Source organism: Diabrotica undecimpunctata, chromosome 8, assembly GCF_040954645.1.
Source record: "Diabrotica undecimpunctata isolate CICGRU chromosome 8, icDiaUnde3, whole genome shotgun sequence".
Lineage (NCBI taxonomy): Eukaryota > Metazoa > Arthropoda > Insecta > Coleoptera > Chrysomelidae > Diabrotica > Diabrotica undecimpunctata.
Window position 1 is genome coordinate 95,871,371 of NC_092810.1, and position 18,614 is coordinate 95,889,984.

At 34.4% G+C, this 18,614-nt stretch overlaps 1 protein-coding gene and 4 non-coding genes across 5 annotated transcripts in view; 3 read left to right on the plus strand and 2 right to left on the minus strand.

Annotated features, from left to right (window-relative positions):
- grnd (grindelwald) overlaps positions 1 to 18,614 on the minus strand; it is a 132,957-nt gene that overhangs the window by 95,717 nt on the left and 18,626 nt on the right. The window lies entirely within an intron of this gene.
- TRNAR-UCU (transfer RNA arginine (anticodon UCU)) lies at positions 4,026 to 4,098 on the plus strand. Its single transcript has one exon. It is a non-coding gene; the product is annotated as a tRNA-Arg (tRNA).
- TRNAR-UCU (transfer RNA arginine (anticodon UCU)) lies at positions 8,183 to 8,255 on the minus strand. Its single transcript has one exon. It is a non-coding gene; the product is annotated as a tRNA-Arg (tRNA).
- On the plus strand, positions 16,922 to 16,994 carry TRNAR-UCU (transfer RNA arginine (anticodon UCU)). The gene has a single exon. It is a non-coding gene; the product is annotated as a tRNA-Arg (tRNA).
- On the plus strand, positions 17,466 to 17,538 carry TRNAR-UCU (transfer RNA arginine (anticodon UCU)). The gene has a single exon. It is a non-coding gene; the product is annotated as a tRNA-Arg (tRNA).

The window sequence follows — 18,614 nt, forward strand, 5'->3', positions numbered from 1 at the left end:
TTTTTTTGCAGTAATTTATAAATTTTATTAATTTTTTTATTAACAAAATAAAATGGTATTAATACATTTAAACATCAAGGAATTACCATCTTTTAGATTTCCCTCCGATCAGTCAAATATTTTATAAGCTATTTAATTTGTTTATCCCTGAGGCTAATTATTTAAACTATTGAGCTTGCCCTATGCATGATGCTAGACACATTCAGCAAATTTCATAGGATTCTTTAACACTTCTCTATCTCAGACTATCTCAGAAGTTAAATGCATATTGAGTTTTCATCAAAATTATTTACAAAATAAACATTTGAAGAAGGGGTATGTTTTTTACTTATAAACAATTGTAATAACTTCTATATTTTTCAAGCTACAGACTTGTACGTACAATCATTGGATAGCTGGTAAAAAAGCTCACATTAAAAAATAAAAAACCTTCTATGACCAATAGGAACGAAGTTAGTGACTATTTTTTAAAAAATAATATCTCCATTGTTTATAAACATTAAGAAGTCAAATTTGCACAAATTTTGAATGAAAATCTAAACTTTATATTGAAACTTATAACTATAAAATTTATCTAATTTTTCGAAACGACGGTACTTTCGAAAGATCGACATAGGAAAGTGGAGAGGATATCTGTTTCAGCTCCGTTTTTTTTTCGGCATCGGAACTTCAAATTGCAACACGTAGGAAAAATTTACATTATCTCGGCTTCCTTTGCAGCTACAAGCCTCTTTTTTTTATTCTGGGGTAGCTCGTCGAAATATGAATAACTACATAGTTTTCACTGGCCGGAAAATATGGGAAAACTCGGAAACTTTGAGTCCATTTGAAATTCCCCTAAATACTTACTTTTTTTAATTTGCTCGAATAATCTGTCGCAGTATTAATAATGATGACATAATTTTCACCCCCCATAAATCTCGGAAAATCAACATATGTTTTTTCATATTATATCAATGATGTAATAATACTTATATATTTTATAAATTAAATTTCAGGTAATTTTTTACACATTATATTATTATATTCCTTATATTAATTATAATTGTTTGTATTTTTATAATTAACAATATTGATTTTTATTCTATTTTTCTTGCAAATATGATATTCAATATTAATCTAATCTGCCTTACTGCTTTGATAAAATAAGTCGATTTTTTCATCACTTGCCTTATTAAATTTTGCAATATTTATTGAACTTTACTTTTTTTATTTTCTTTACATACATTGGTTTAAAAGTTAAAATTTGGTTCATTTATTCGACTTCACTGTCAGGTCTGAACCTTTTTGTTGCAGGTTGTTTGTCTTCACTTATTAAGTCAGTCTTTCCCTACATTAACATATTAATGGGCGATCTTAATGCCAAGGTGGGTCAAGGTAAGGTAGGAGAACAAGTAGGAAAATATGGGCTTGGAAACAGAAATGACAGAGGAGATCGATTGATTCAATTTTGCCAAAGTGAAGACTTCGTAATAACAAATACCTTTTTCAAATTACCTCCTCGACGGTTATATACATGGACATCTCCACAACATACTAAAGAAAAAATAGTGAGAAATCAAATAGACTACATTATGATAGCAAGGAGGTATCATAATGCTGTTAAATGTACTAAGACGTACCCAGGAGCTGATAGGCTCAGATGAAAACCCGGTAGTTACTGTGATAGAAGCGAGAGCAAACAAGATAAGAAGACCACACAGAAAGGCACTAGATTTAAATAAACTTAGAAACAAAAATATACGGCAAGAAACAGGAGAAGAAATAAATAAAAACCTCCGTTCAGTGCAGCAACAAATTAACGATACAAACAACGTTAACCAAAAATTAAAGTACACAAATACAGCTATACAAACTGCAGGAAAGAAACATCTTACAAAAACAACAACAAAGAATAAGGGGTGGATGACACAAGATATACTAGACGTGATGGAACAAGGAAGAAAGATGAAGAATTACCCAGACAAAGACAAAGAAATAAATAAACACATAAAAAAGAGAATAAAAGAAGCCAAAGAGGAGTGGATTAAAGAACAATGTGAAGAAATGGAAACTTATGATAAAAAATACGACGCGTTCAATATGCACAAAAAAGTAAAAGAGATAACAGGAAGCATAAAGAAATGCCAAATAGGTAAACTTAAGGACAAAGATGGAAATCTTATTGTAGATCTAGAGAATAAAATAAAAAGATGGACAGAATACCTGAATGAATTATTTGAAGACGATAGAAACAACTTAACTCAGATAATCAATGCAACTGGGCCAGACACATTGAAAGAAGAAGTAAAATACGCAATAAGAAACGCTAAAAATGGAAAAGCAAATGGACCTGATGAAATTCCTACAGAACTGTTGAAGCTTTTGAATGATAAATCCGTAACCATAATATTAAATTTTGCAGCGAGGAGCTAAAACAGTTTCCCCTCCACTTTCCTATGTCGGTCTTTCGAAAGTAACTTCGTTTCGAAAGGTTTTAAGTTTCGAAAAATTGGATAAATTTTATAGCTATAAAATTCAATATAAAGTTTAGATTTTCATTCAAAATTTGTGCAAATTTTACTTCTTAATGTTTATAAACAATCGAGATATAATTAACAAAAAAATTGTCGCTAACTTCGTTCCTATTGTTCATAGAAGGTTTATTTTTTTTTGTTAAATGTGAGTTTTTTACCAGCTATCTAACTGTTGTACGTACAAGTCTGTAGCTTGAAAAATATAGAAGTTATTACAATTGTTTATAAGTAAAAAACATACCCCTTTTTCAAACGTTTATTTTGTAAATAATTTCGACGAAAACTCAATATTCATTTAACTTCTGAGATAGTATAAGTCTTAAAGAATCCTATGAAATTTGTTAAATGTGTCTAGCATCATTCATAGGGCAAGTTCAATGGTTTAAATAATTAGTCCCAGGGATAAACAAATTGAATAACTTTTAAACTATTAGACCGATCGGGAGTAAATTTCGCACAAATTTAAAGGACGGTAATTCCTCAAAGTTGAAATGTATAAATAACATGTTATGTTGTTAATAAAAAAATTAGTTAAATTTATAAATTAGTGCAAAAAAAACTGCTTTTTTGCAAATATCTCCGTAAATTATTTATTAATTTTAATTGAAAAAACGGGAAAATAAAGATATTCTTGATATAAAAAAATGGTATAAATATTGTTTATTTAAAATATAAGGGAAAAAACTTATAGATAAAAAATCAAATTCTGACTATAAATTATTGTTTAAAAAAAAACGCAAGGTAAAAATAGGAGTATCTTTTTATCTATTCGTCATCTAGTAACCCCCACCTATGTCTTAAAAGCTTCAGATATTTGCGAAACATTTTGCCGTGAAATCGATGATTTTTGTATAACCAGACTGGGCTAGTTATCCATACAATATGGAATACGTATTTTCTTGATTAACTACATACCTTTCTCGTTTATTAATGCCTTCTGGTATCATCTAATAAAGTACCTATATCGATGATTTTAAGATTAACAAAAAAACAACAAGAATTTCAAGTTTTCACTAAAGAATTTCTTCTGCTTTATATGACTCTACTAACGATAATTAAATAATTTTACATAATAAACAGATAATTTTATGTAGTGCTTTTCTAAACAGTTTGTTTCATGTTGCAGCTAAACTACTCTTGCCAATATAACTAAGTTACTGACAACCAAATATCAGACAGATTCCTAAATCAAAGCAAATATAAAGTACATAAAGACCATTTTATCCAGAACGTAGAACTTTACCAAAATATGCAATAACAAAAATAAGTGAATCCATATACCTAGTAGCCCAAATATGATCGCATAGTGATGTAAAGAATGAACATTGCCGTGTTATTTTTATTCGGCCTAATTTTGTTATTTATTTGCCATTATTTATTTGGAATCAGCCTCTATACAACTGACCCTAGAATAGGCGTTTGAATCTTCACTTATCTAAGCCTTAATCTGCTTTATTGTACCTTTGATTACCAGGTGTCCGAAGGTACCACTAAATTATTTAAATCACAGTCCCTGTAGCGCAGCGGATAGCGCGTTGGACTTCTAATCCAAAGGTCGTGGGTTCGATCCCCACCAGGGATGCTTGAGTACATAGTTTTTTTATTGTATATTGCAAATAAATATAAACGTATTATGTAATAAAGATTGTTTAATTTAGTGTAATTAAACTTCTTTTATTTTATCTATTTATTTTAGTAACTATTTTATAACTCTTTTTTTACATTACTGAGAATTATTCGTTGAATTCGTATGACTGGTACGTGCCCTAAAAGATCTATTTTTCCAACGTAATTTTCCGAAGAAAGGAACTAAACGGAAAATAAAATAAAATTATTAAAATAAAAGTTTTAAAACCATTTTATCCGATTCTAAGAAACAAAGAACTATGAAAAATATTTGAAGGAATATAAATTCATTACTTATTCAGTTTATCCACACTAAATATTTTATATATTCGGATAAAAAACAATAAATGTAATTCAAAAAATACAATTAAAGAAATGATGCAATGTGCAAAATATTAATTTTTTAATTTGGCAGTATAAAATACGTACCTGGCACACCTACTATCATTTAGTAAAGTACTTTACTACCTTTGTACCTTTAAACTTTGGATAGAATTTAAAATTAAACTTAATGTAACGAAAGACTATAGGTGACTATTCGTTACAGCATTAAGGGAGTACAGTCATTTTGTGTTTAATATCGGCCCAGTCTTTTAATCTGGGGAATTCCATCCGAATTATCTTGCAACGGATAGTACGTGGGTATGTATGTACGTATGTATACAGGGTGGCGCACCGAAAACGAAACAGATGCATTTACTGGCAGATGATTCCTTTTTAAAAAAAACGCTTGGACCCGTCGATTTTGTTATCGAGGGGGAAACAAAATTGGCATAAAATCACATTAACATTTGCAGCCCCCTAAGCGGGGGTGGCACCATCCCTAAAATCTTAAATGGAAAGGGGGGTCGAATGATCCATAATTTAAAAGGTCTTTCAACTCCCTTTACAATGATGTAAAATTCATGTACTTCAATTCAGTAGTTTTGGAGATTTGTTGATTTAAAGTTTAAATACATCATCGTAAGAGGAGATCAATACATAGCAGCAAAGTTGTTAAAAAATAAAGAATGAACTGACCTGTCAGCCGAGTAAATGTTGAAAATGACCACCATTACTTTTCATGCAATAATAAAGATTTTGCTGAAAACGTTGCCGGACATTTTGCAATATTTGAGGAGTAATTTGATGGCACTCATTCACAATTCTTTGTCGTAAATCTTCTAAGGATGTTGGCTGAGTAGCATAGATTTTGCTTTTTAAGTAACCCTACAAAAAGAAATCCAAAGGTGATAAATCTGGCGATCTTGGGGGCCATTCAACGGCACCTCTTCTACCAATCCATTGACCTGGAAAGGTCTGATCTAAATAATGCCGAACTCTTAATGCGTAATGTGGTGGGGCACCATCCTGTTGGAACATCAACATATTCTCAACGTATCGACCATCATTCTGATTTTCAATTATATCTGTTAGCGCAGGATCTATGGCATTTTGCAGTAATTCCAAATACATTTCACCAGTCAAATTTCCAGGTAAGAAAAAAGGACCAACCAAATGATCGCCAAAAATGCCAGCCCAAACATTTAATTTTTGTGGCTGCTGTGTGTGTACCTCATGGTAAATTCTGGGATTAGAGTCCGACCAATATCGACAATTATGACGATTTACTTCGCCATTTAAAAAAAAATGAACATTCGTCGGAAAAGCAAATGTTAAATAAAAATGGTTCATCGTTTGTAATTCGTTCACTCATAACTTCACAAAATTCTAATCGCTTATCAAAATCGTCTTCATTAAGTTCTTGTACAAGGTGAATTTTATACGGATGAAAATTATGGGCCTTTAGAATCCGTTGGATAGTACGTCGACTAACACCACACGAAGTTTGCAATTTGCGGGTACTTAATGTAGGATCTACAATAACTTGCACTAAAACCCCCACTTCTGTTGCTTCGTTCCTTGTAGGATTTTCAATATTACGTTTTTTATTGGCGACTGATCCAGTTTCCCGAAATTTAGCTACAAGTTCTAGAACATATTTTCGGTGCACATTATTGTTCTCATGTCGCTCATTAAAAATTTGTGCTGTTCTATTAGCGCACTGATTATTTCCGAAAAATATTGCAATAATTTCAACCCTTTCTGCCGTGGAATATACCATGGTTAATTTATGTATAAAGCAATAAATGATATTTTAACAACAAAGATTGGTCAAATCAATCGCAAACTAATGTACTATTTCCTATTTAAAATAAGTACGTGGCATTCTCTACTTATCTTTCTTCAAGAAACAACTTTTTTTGTCACAAAGGACACTTCAATTGCTATTTTTATTATTAATAAACCATGGGCGTAGTAAATAAAAGCATTTATTTATCAAGAAAATGCTTTTACTCAAATTTCTTCTGAAAGAAGTACAAACTAATTTGATGTACTTATTAAAGTCTACTTTAAACTTTAAATCAATAAATCTCCAAAACTACTAAATTGAATACATGAATTTTACATCATTATAAAGGGAGTTGAAAGACCTTTCAAATAATGGATCATTCGACCCCCCTTTTCATTTAAGATTTTAGGGATGATGCCACCCCCGCTTAAGGGGCTGCAAATGTTAAAGTGATTTTATGCCAATTTTGTGTCCCCCTCGAAAACAAAATCGACGGGTCCGAGCGTTTTTTCAAAAAAAGAATCATCTGCCAGTAAATGCTTCTGTTTCGTTTTCGCTGCGCCACACTGTATATTACACTTGTATACTATACTTACTTATTGTTTCCTAGTATTACCTATTACCTAGTATTCGTATACCTTATTGTTACCTAGTATACCTATACATTTCATACTCGTTCCCCCTGGTTCCTTACCGCTCTTAGGTAATGCCATCGGCAAAGCCATGTGTCTATTTTACATACATTTTCTTCTGGTTCCTTACCGCTCCTAGCTAAGAACCGGCAACAAATCTCCATTATAAATTTAGGCAGCGCAAGGCACTACTAATTTTCGTTCACTAACTGAAAACGTACTGGGGTGTCTTGACAAAGAATGGATGGTTTTCCAGGGGAGTTAGGGTTAGCCAGGGGACAATGGGCTCGGATGCCCTAAATCGAATACGCACCGAGAAATGGTATGGTGTTTAGAACATTTCCATCCTCATCAAAAAAAAAGAGCGTAATAAGCAGCGATATCAGGACTCTGCCTAACATCCAAGATGTTAAAAAATGGTGTAGAACCAGTAAAAAAAGCAAACAGATACCACGTTGATAGAATGGGAGATAATATGCAAATATGGCAAAGTAAGAGAAACCGAACACCAGCAGAACCACTAAAAGCTGGTATCAAAGTTGAAGATAGAAATCCCAACTTATGCTACAACTTTGAAACAAAAAAAACAAGAAATTTTCCCAAATTAAAAAAGAAGGAGAAATTTAATTTAATTATAATAATATAGCAGATAATACTCGTAAATATTATTATCATTAAAAATGTTATGTCCTTGATATGGTAATACTTCATTAGTATCGGCATTTCCATAATTCTTACTTCTTCTTTTAATAGTAGTAACCAGATCTTGCTGCATTTTATTAATATATTTGGTACGAAATTTGCTTCAATTAGGAAGATGCGAGCTGCGTGGTTAATTTTTCTTTTTTTTTTGTTATCTGGTCCTTTCAAAACTATTGTCCCAATCATGTTTGCATATCTAAGACTCATTAAATTCTACGGTTTTAATGTAATATGTATGCTTGTTTATCCTAACATTTAGTAACCTTAAAAGTTCACTAAAGGAATAATTATTGTCACATACACAAAATATTTTATATATATAGTTCTTTTACGTCTCCTAGTCATTGTTACTTTTCGTTTCAAATATCGATCTCGGTTTATTGATTATTTTATATTTTTGTTGATTGTTACAATACGGTCTACGCTTTTGAGGTTTTCCTATAAGCCTCTTTCGTAGGGTATTGTTCACTTCGACACCCTTCCTGTAAGGGTTTCAGCACCTTTTTTCATATTTTAATGGATCTGAATATACTATATCATTATTACATATCTAATTTATTTGTAATACGAAATAAAATATTTGACTGCACAAGCATCCCTGGTGGGGATCGAACCCACGACCTTTGGATTAGAAGTCCAACGCGCTATCCGCTGCGCTACAGGGACGGTGATTTTAATAATCCAGTGGTACATACGGACATCTGGATATCAAGGTGTTTCCTACTACGATTTATTTATTTGTTATTTGCTCTTTTGTATATCTTGGCATATTCTTTGTAAAAATGTACTATTTGGCCATATATATCAACTAACTGGAATCAAACCAACCAAGAAAATGTCATAAAGTAAGTCGAAAAAAAATGGAGATGGCTAGGCCACAGATGACATTGCCAGGACTCCGCTGGATTGGAATTCTCAAGGGTGACGGAAAGTAGGCATATCCAAAAACCTTTCAGGAAAATGCAGTACTGGACAAACGAAAAGAAATGGGGAAATCCTGGCTGGAGATAAAAGAACTAGAGATAAATAGAGTTTCCTATTGTTTTTTTTCTATTTTCCTAATCGTGTTCAGAACAGAAATAGATATTATTAAAATTGGCTAAGCATAACTTCTCGGCGTTTTGTTGTAACGTGTCCAAAAGCAAATTTTTACATTTTGTGTAATTTTTGTTTATTTTATTAAATTTTATAACACTTATATCAATTAAATTTGTTGTATTTCTCAAGAAATTATTTTATGCCGTGCTAACAAAATTCCGATTATACCACTCAGCTATCTCTCTTGACTAATTTGCCCGTTATAGCTTTTGTTTGCAAATGTTAAAATAATTTCTTCAAACAAGCCGCATATTTTCTTTATACGGCTAAGATTTTACTTAAAAATATCCCGTTAGGTCAAGTGAAGTTTTGTTTATTATGTCTACCTAAAACACGCTAGCTAATGACACCTTATCTATTTAAATCTTTTTCTATAAAAATGCGTACCTGTTTCAATTATTCTTTTTTTATTTTTACTTTGCATCAAGATGTAAAAAACAACGATTCTACGTGTGTTTCCAGACCCCATTCAATGGTAAATTATTTTTGGTAACTATGTATTGTATTCTTTCGTATACAGTAAAACTCCAATTATCTGAACTCCAATTATCCGGATCGCCAATTATCCGGATCAGATTGAGAAAAAGAAAAAATCAAGTTTATATAGGCGCCACGTCCTGACAGAAATAAATATGTATGCAGGAAACGGGGCGCAGTAGTTGACCCTTCTAACTGCGAACACACTGTAGTGTAGCTATAGCAACGGGCTATAGGGAGGTGGCGCGATGATCCACGCTCGCGGCACCTGCTACATAGTCAGCCGTTTAGTGCTTCTTCAACCTGCAATAGAGCGAATTGATGTGTTGACTTGTCCGTGTTCCTTCTTTTTCTTCAGCCTTAAGTAATAGGCCTCCCCCAAATCAATCCAGTTTCTTCTATTTTGCGCCACTTGCTTCCAGTTGTGTCCTCCGATCTTCTTAATATCATCAGCCCATCTCATTTGTGGTCTTCCTCTGATTTTCTTTCCTAATCATGGCCTCCACTGTTGTATTTCGTGGTCCCATCTCTTATCCTTCAGTCGGGCATTGTGTCCTGCGAAGTTCCATTTTAATTTGGCAGAATGTTCTCCTGCATCTTTTACTTTGGTTACCGTGTTCCTTAGTGTTTTGATTATCGTGTTCAGTGAACTACGATGAGTTTTAAGTGGAAAGGTGTGGTATTATCGTTGGCCGATAAAATTAAAATTACCAAATAATTGGACAAAGCTGTGTCGGGTAAACATTTAGCCGAGGTGTACACAATGGGAATGTCAACAGTATCTGACTTAAAAAAAAATAAATTCGCTATTGTAAACTTTGTATCCGTCCTCGAGAATGAAGACGGAAGTTCATCGAGAAAGGGTATAAAAACAGCTGAAAATAAAGAATTGGAAGAAGTGGTGTTTAAGTAAAAAATTTATTAAAATCCTTTGTAAAGGAACGTAGGACCTAAAACGTACAGGAACGTAGATTCCTTGTGGATTGGTGTTTAAGTGGTTCTTGCAGCAGCAAACATTGGGGAACCCTCTTCTGATTGTTATGACCCTGAGTTTGTATACAATGCTGATGAAACTGCAAAGCCTTGCCAAAAACTATATTGGCTTCCAAAAGAGAATCAAGTGCTTCTGGTCACAAAGTAAGCAAAGAGCGCGTGACTACCCTTAATTGTGCTAACGCAACCAGAAATCATAGATTACCCCTACTCATGATAGGAAAATCCAAAAGTCCCAGGGTATTCAAGAATGTAAAAAAACTTCCCGTGGTCTAAAAAAACCAAAAAAGGCTTGAATGACTGCTACTTTATTGACAGAATGGTTTGATGAAGTGTTCATACCTGAAGTCAAAAAACATCAAAAGACATTGGGAAAAGAAGGCAGCAAGGTGCTGTTACTTATTGATAATGCACCCATTCATCCCCTGAAAACCTGCTAGAAAGAGAAGATGGAAGATTTCGAGCAATGTTTTTGCCACCAAACGTAACGAGTTTGTTGCAGCCGATGGATCAGTCGGTTATTGAAACAATGAAGCGTAATTACAGGAGGCAATTGATTAGGAAACTGTTGATAGAAAATGAAAATGAAGAAGACATTGTCGGTGATCACAAAAAAATCAATTTCAAAGATTGCTCATATATGGTGGCGGAAGGTTGGAGTATGGTTAAGGTGACATTGAGAAGGGCTTGGAATAAATTGAAAAGAATTTTAACAAAGGAGGAGCTACCGAAATAGAAGGAAGAGAAGCAGCGCCAAGAAGAAGGGGAAGAGTAAGAGGAGGAAAATGACGACGTATCGGTTGAAGAAATCAGAGATATCATCGTAAACATTGTCGGATGTTCCGAGTGCAGTGCAGAGGATGTAGAGAAATTCCAGATTCTCGATGATACTGAACTCGTCCAAAGTGTTGTGACAGCAGAAAGTGATGACCTGGAACCGGAAGACGAGGACTTTGCTACCGAGCTAGACGAGGAGACAACTGCGAGTGGGACATTTGTAGGGCTAGACACCGCGCTTAAATGGATGGAGCGGCAACCAGAGTGTGACCACCTGCAACTCCTCACCGTCAAAAGAATGCGAGACTTGGCGGCGCGGAAACGATTCAAGTCAGAAAAACAACTGACTCTGCCTGATATGTATATGTTCTCCATTGTGTTTTGCTGTAAAATACGTTTCTTTCCCGGAAAAGGCCTTTTTCGAGAAAAATCCAATTATCCGGATTTTTCATTATCCGGATCGGGTCCGATCCCAATTAATCCGGATAATTGAAGATCTACTGTACTTCATTTTATACTTCCTTATCTTCTTAGTATAATATGGAACCTGCTTTGGTGTCTCAGTTTGGACGGCCTTTTTGGCTCTTTTTTATTCAAATTTTGGCTGGTGCCGACGCCACCATTAAGTTAATCTGATTAAAAGATAATTTAAATTATTGTGAGTATACTATTCTTATATTCTAACCCAGGGTAAGTGATGTTACTTTCAAGTTAAGAAAGTTTATCTAATTATGCAAGACCGCATTGAGTTACGTGATAAAATTTAATATTTTAAATGTTTTGTTATATATGATTATATTACATATTTCATTATTCATTATTAAATATTTGTTGTTATTCAATATTTTTGTGCAGTCTTTATTTTGAACATGTTTAAACCAAGATTGATTAACTAAACAATAATGTTTTTGTTTTTTTTGCGTATTTAACTAACATTTTTCATTTAATTGCATGTTTGTTTTATTTTCAACACACAGTTAATCCATTGCAAAGAGGACTTAGCCTTTTAAAACCGCCTTCATGTGTTTTATGATATTTGGCAACTTTATTGATATTTGATTTGCACTTTTCTCTTTATTTTATTAACAACTCCTTTCTATATTTTTAAGATTTAAATATTTAAAAAGAGTAGGGCCCTTTCTTGTGTTGTTTTATGTTAATATTTCTTGTGTTTCTCACCTATATAAACGACACCGCCTATAATCTACCAGGACTGAGTAACAGTGCCTTCGAGCATATAATGTATCAGTGTTTTAAGTTTACTTCTTACTTCTTAGTAATCTAGTTCACATATATAGTACAATTGAGGTGAAGAAATTTGTCATATTTCTGGAATATTCAGGTTTCATTAGCAGTTTTCGTGTATACGGGATTCTACCATCCATAGCCTAGCTATTCGCGAGACAAGAATTTATCAAAAATACACAAAAAAGGAGTTTTATTTATCCGAAATCTATGTAACTCATCGCACATGCCATACTTTCAAAATATAAAGAAAAACTACTCAGTGGTCAACAAAACCGCAATGAAGCTCAGCAAGGACGAAAAAGGGTTCAGCGAGTAAGCCTTAGCGGTGCAGCGACGAAAAGGTTTAAGTGCCTATTGAAGCAAATACAGAAAAGTGGTTTAAAGCAGGCGTTAAAATCTAGTCGAAAGTCACAAAAAGATATAAACAAAAGATTTTTAAGCACGTGATGTGGAAATGGGTACGAGGTAAAAAAAAAATATTTAGGTCAAATCATCAAATAATATTTAATTAACAACATCATGGTATAGAAAAAATATATACTCTATAACGACCCTATGCAATTCGGATTCCGCAATTCTATGGGTACACGTGAAGCACTTTTCACCTTACAAGTCCTACTTCAGAGATGCCGCGATGTCAGTTGTGATGTCTATATTTGTTTTATTGACTACGCCAAGGTATTTGACCGATGTCAGCACCAGAAGATGGTCACCGCACTACAAAGAGTTGGATTGGATGAGAAGGACATTCGGATCATCATGAATTTATACTGGAACCAGCGTGCTCAAGTCAAGGTCGAAGACCTGCTGACCGACCAAGTGAAGATCATGCGAGGAGTAAGACAAGGATGTGTGCTATCGCCGACTCTTTTCAATATATACTCTGAGGAGATTTTTAATGAAGCCCTCACAAACCTAGACATGGGAATCCGAGTGAACGGTGAATACATCAATAATATCCGCTACGCCGATGACACTGTGTTACTAGCAACCAGCCTAAACGATCTGCAGGCCTTACTAGACCGAGTGCGAACTGTGAGCGTAACATACGGACTGAACCTTAATATTAAGAAAACTAAATTCATGGTTGTCAGCCGTACAAATTTAGATCCCGGGGCACTAATGGCAGGTAGCGAAGAGATCCAGAGAGTCGACAGATTCACTTACCTCGGAACTACCCTCAACGTACAATGGGACTACGCTCAAGAGATTAGATCCAGAATTGAAATGGCACGGTCTACATTTATTAAGTTGAGATCCTTGCTGTGCTGCAGTGATCTCAGTTTGGGAACCAAGATGCGAATAGTGAGGTGCTACGTTCTTCCAGTGTTACTGTATGGAGTTGAAGCCTGGACACTGACGCAAGCCACTGAAAAACGAATCGAAGCCTTCGAGATGTGGATATACAGAAGGATATTAAAAATATCTTATGTGGACCATGTCACCAACGTTGAGGTCCTACAGCGCATGACAAAAGAAAAAGAAGTGCTTAATTTAATTAAACAACGCAAGCTTGAGTACCTCGGCCACGTGATGCGGAACGAAGAAAAATATCGAATTCTTCAACTTGTTATGCAGGGTAAAGTATTTGGCAGAAGAGGACCGGGACGCCGTCGTATCTCGTGGTTGAAAAATCTCCGACAATGGTTTGGGATGACCTCAGCGGAGCTGTTTCGTAGAGCAGTCAACAAAACCATGATAGCCTTGATGATCGCCAACATCCGGACCGGATAAGGCACTGAAGAAGAAGAAGAAGAACGACCCTAAGTTAGGTGTGCTTAGACTAGTAGAGAGCGGCGACAACTACATTGTGGGTGGCATACATTAGAGCTTCGAGATCGCATTGGCTCGAAATAATTACGTAATATGTATTGTCAACTGGACCTCTGTACAATCACTCAGGTTGGATGGCACAGCTGATATTTGGGATAGTATCAGTAACCCAGCAACATCTCCCTTCTGATAATTTGTAGACTTCTAGACACATACTCTAGACACAAAAGTGAAAAGCACTTGAGTCTTTGAGGAGTTTCGCTTGAGTTGGTTTTAGTCAACATAAATTTTGACAATTTTCAAGATTGTTACCATAGCCACTTCAATATCTGCAAACGTGTTACAATGGATGGTCATCACTCGACGTCTTCCGAAATCTATAAATCAAACGCTCATTTAACGCCTTGGAACATTAATAGCGTTTCAAGTGAGATTCTTGAAGTTTTTCCAAGAAGTGGTTGAACGGTCTTTTTGTATCTAGTTTATCATTCATATAGGTATTCTATTTTTATGCATAATATATAGTATAATAAATTAATAAAAGCGATGAGAAGCTACAGCAACTTTCGAACGAACAATTTTAAGACATATATACAAGGGAGTGCGGAAAAAAATGTACAGCGAATGTGAAGACGATACAATATAAATACATACGAATACGATATAAATTGTAGAATGCATATAAAGAACCAAACATCACCATGTTGTAGCAGTTCAATTTCCTTGAATTTAAGTTTAAGTTGACTGTTTTTAAGTTCCCGTGCTATTAATTTTGTCTCGGTATACTTAAGATAAAAGATTGGTTTTCATATGAGAATATCTGCGTCCTACGAATGCAGTTGTTTATCCCTCTCTCGAGTATCTAATAAAGTCGTCTGTATATCGCCATTCCAGTTTCTGATCAATCTGAAAAAGATTATAAAAGGAATCGAATGCAACAAATTCAGTCATTCTTAATTTTGGCATGTCTACAGAAGTAAATTAACAGCCATTAGTGAAAAACCACAAATCTTAGTGGTAAGTTTAATTATTTTTAGTCAATTTAATTGAATTATATATAGAAGTATTTTTCTTATCTTTATATGGGGTTCTTCCCCTGTGCTGACATTCAGTACCAATTTTCGTTCACTTGTCACCACCTATGCAGTTTTATATCTGGCCCAGAAGCAGATCATTACTATTCCGTCTTTCTACCGATAAGTAGGTGCCCTCATTTTTTTGTTGACGTGATTGATGTGATTCAAACAGAGGCAAATGAGATAAATTAGTATTTTGGACATGTATTGAGAGGCATTAAATACCATCCCCAAATGTGTTCATATCCACAGAATAAAAGACTAGAGATTGATTGGTCGTAAAAGGCTCTCATCGGTATCGAATAAAATGGATGGATGCATTTGGAGGATAGGGGGAGGTAAAGAAAAACACAACCAGTAGCACAACCAATAACACACCAGATAGTGGTGCTATTAACCTTTAACTGCCTTCTAACGATACGTGTCATAATCAGTATATTACCTTTTTCTTCGAACAACCCTTTTACTTCTTCATAGAGATAGAACCCCTCTTCATCAACTTTATGTCTCAAAAGTTGCAAAACATTAATAACATCATTAAAGTGGCTGGCATAAGATATGTATGTGCTAATTACTTGCAGTTGATTTGATGGCAACAATGTATAGGTCATGAATTTTTGAAGAATCACTAGATACATAACAAAATTCGAAGATCGAAGTGTTAAGGATTTAGACGGCATGTTAAGACGCTTCTTCATTGTGTCTAGGTTGGAGTTTTTCCAGAGCATGTCGCTTAATAAAGTTCCTTGAATTTTATAATGGCTTCATGCTTGTGAACTCACTGTGTTTAGCACATCGAAAGCAGGCTTTTTTGATGATCAGCCAGTAACAGATCCCGAATTTTTCTTTTAGAACGGTAGTGCGTTAAACCTAATGTCAAACGTAGGAACAAACAGACTGCACGATCTCAACGTAATTTCGTACACATCTGCAAACATAAAGAGCAAGAGAACATTCTTGACGAATATATGCTTCGACACCGTGCAATTATCCACTCACAGTTGCAGCCTCATCATAACCTTTACCAACCACATGAGAATATTTAAGTCCATGCCTTTTAAGCGTTTTAACTATGAGATTTGTAAGACTGGATCCTGTCACGTCTGCAGTTGGAAACGAATCCGTCTGCAGCGGCAGGACATGTAGCCCGAGCGCCTGAAGCGAACATGATAAACAATAATTTCACAGCGCAGCTGGTGGGGATAAGAAGACAAGGCAGAACAAATCCGAGATAGATAGACGGGTAAGCACAGGATGCTGAGAAGATCGGTGTTGCCAACGGGAAAATTCAAGCAAGGTACTTAGCAGAATGGCGTAGAAAGGTCCAGACCCTTTAAGAGCTGTAGCACCATGATGATGATGATGATGAATGGGATACGCCGCGTGCCTATCACTTCATTTTAATTTTATGAATGTTGATACCGTCAACTTTTCGGGTGGGTGGTGGTTTGAAGCCCAAACTCCCCTGCCTATGTGCTACATCCGTGGACACTGCACCGACTGAAAGAAAAAGTATCCGAAGGAGTTATTTGGAAACAGGCTTTTACACTTCAATATACCTATCCATTTGGCTATTTGCTAAAAACATACCCAAACAGCTACCACTAAAACACTTTATTAATATAGTATCGATCGTCATTTACTTTACATGAGGCCGTTTATAAATAGATAATGTTTTTATTTGTAACCTTTTTATAGGAACAAGAAAGCGGCTAATTCGCAATTAATATCCGACGTTGAAGAATCGAATTTGGTCATTAAGTCGAATTTACAAGAATAGTGTTAAAACTCTTTTGATAAAAGCGATTTAGGTATCGCTCCCAGTCTCTTTGGTTTTATGGTCCTTTGTACCACGTGATCCGATGGTACGACCAACCAGTTGAACTCACAGTCCCTGTAGCGCAGCGGATAGCGCGTTGGACTTCTAATCCAAAGGTCGTGGGTTCGATCCCCACCAGGGATGCTTGGCTGATCACATTTTTTATTTCATGCTTTAAAGTAAGTCTAATATCGTATACCTATTTAAACTTTAGTAGTTTTTAAATATTTTAGTTTAGTATTTATTTGTTTAATTTGTTTTTAGTTTACTGAGAGGTACCTAATTATTATCTAAGACGAATGATTTGTAACTACTTATAGTAGTCTTTTTAAGCAATTTCTTGAAAAATACAACCACATCAAACTAAAAGTGATTAAGAACTTTTATAATTTCAATAAAAATAAAAAGTTAATTAACAAAGGTCATTGTTCCTACCTTGTAGAATAATTATTTATCGAAATATATTTATATATATTAAAGTGTGAGATTACAGAGAATTAATTAAACTAAAAAAAAAATTTTAAATTAATTTTATCCTATTCCCTTTGTGCATTATAATATTACTTCACTTCCACTTCCACCTTTATATAATTCCACTTCGAAAACTTTTATAACGTCCCTGTAGCGCAGCGGATAGCGCGTTGGACTTCTAATCCAAAGGTCGTGGGTTCGATCCCCACCAGGGATGCACCGTGATAACTTTTTTAAAAATGTTTTTACTAATGTTAAAAAATAATAACGATGTTTATGTTACATAATTACAGAAATAAATAAATATCTCATCAAATAAACACTGCGTGTTTTAATAACAACAAGAAATTGTTTAAACTTTGTATTGTAATTCAAGAATATTTCTTTGAAAACGACTTTCAATGTAGTTTTTGAATTATGCATATTATACGGGAAAGTACGTCGCTAGTTTTTAATTATTAGGGAATCATTAGTGGCTTGAATCACGGTTGTTTTTTTATTTATAAATCAAATTAGCATGATGATTGCGTAATTTTACAAAAGATATTATATACATATGAATTGGTTGTAGTAAAAATTTAAAATTTTATGGTTTCGTTACCTCAAAAGTGATTAATGTATAAGTGTATAATTAATATTTATACATGTTTAATCTCACGATTTTCAGTTATCAAATTTAGTTTTGTATAGTAAGTAGCTATTTTTTTGAAGTTTTATATCCTTAGAGACTATTTGCTAAATCAGAATAAAGTTGTCCGTTTTGTAAAACAATTAGTTTAATCTGTAGATGTAGATATTTACAACTCGGTCTGTTTTTCAATGTGCCTCCAGTAAGTTGTCGTTCCATCGTTTTCGTGGTCTTCCTATTGGTCGTCTTTCTATTGGGAACCGTCTCTTGCCGTCTTTACTACTATATTTGTTGTAAATCCGCTTAAATAATCTTTCCATTTTACTCTTCTATTTCTTACCCAGTTCTTGATGTTCTCCACCTTAAACCTGCGTCGTATATCTGTATTTCTAGCTCTGCCCAGTAGTATTTTACTATCAATTTTTCAAGTGTCTTTATCTCTGCTATTTCTAACATCCTTTTTGTCCGCTCTGTGCCAGGTTGTGGTTTTGCCGCGTGTGTCATTATTGGTCCGATGACTGTTTTGTAAATTCCACCTTTCATGTCTTTCCCGATATTTTTAGTTCTCCATATCGTTTCATTCAGGCAATCTGCGGCTATCTTTTCTGTATTCACTTGATCTTCCACTTCCGTTCCGAGCTTTCCGTGCTAGATAATGTAATGCA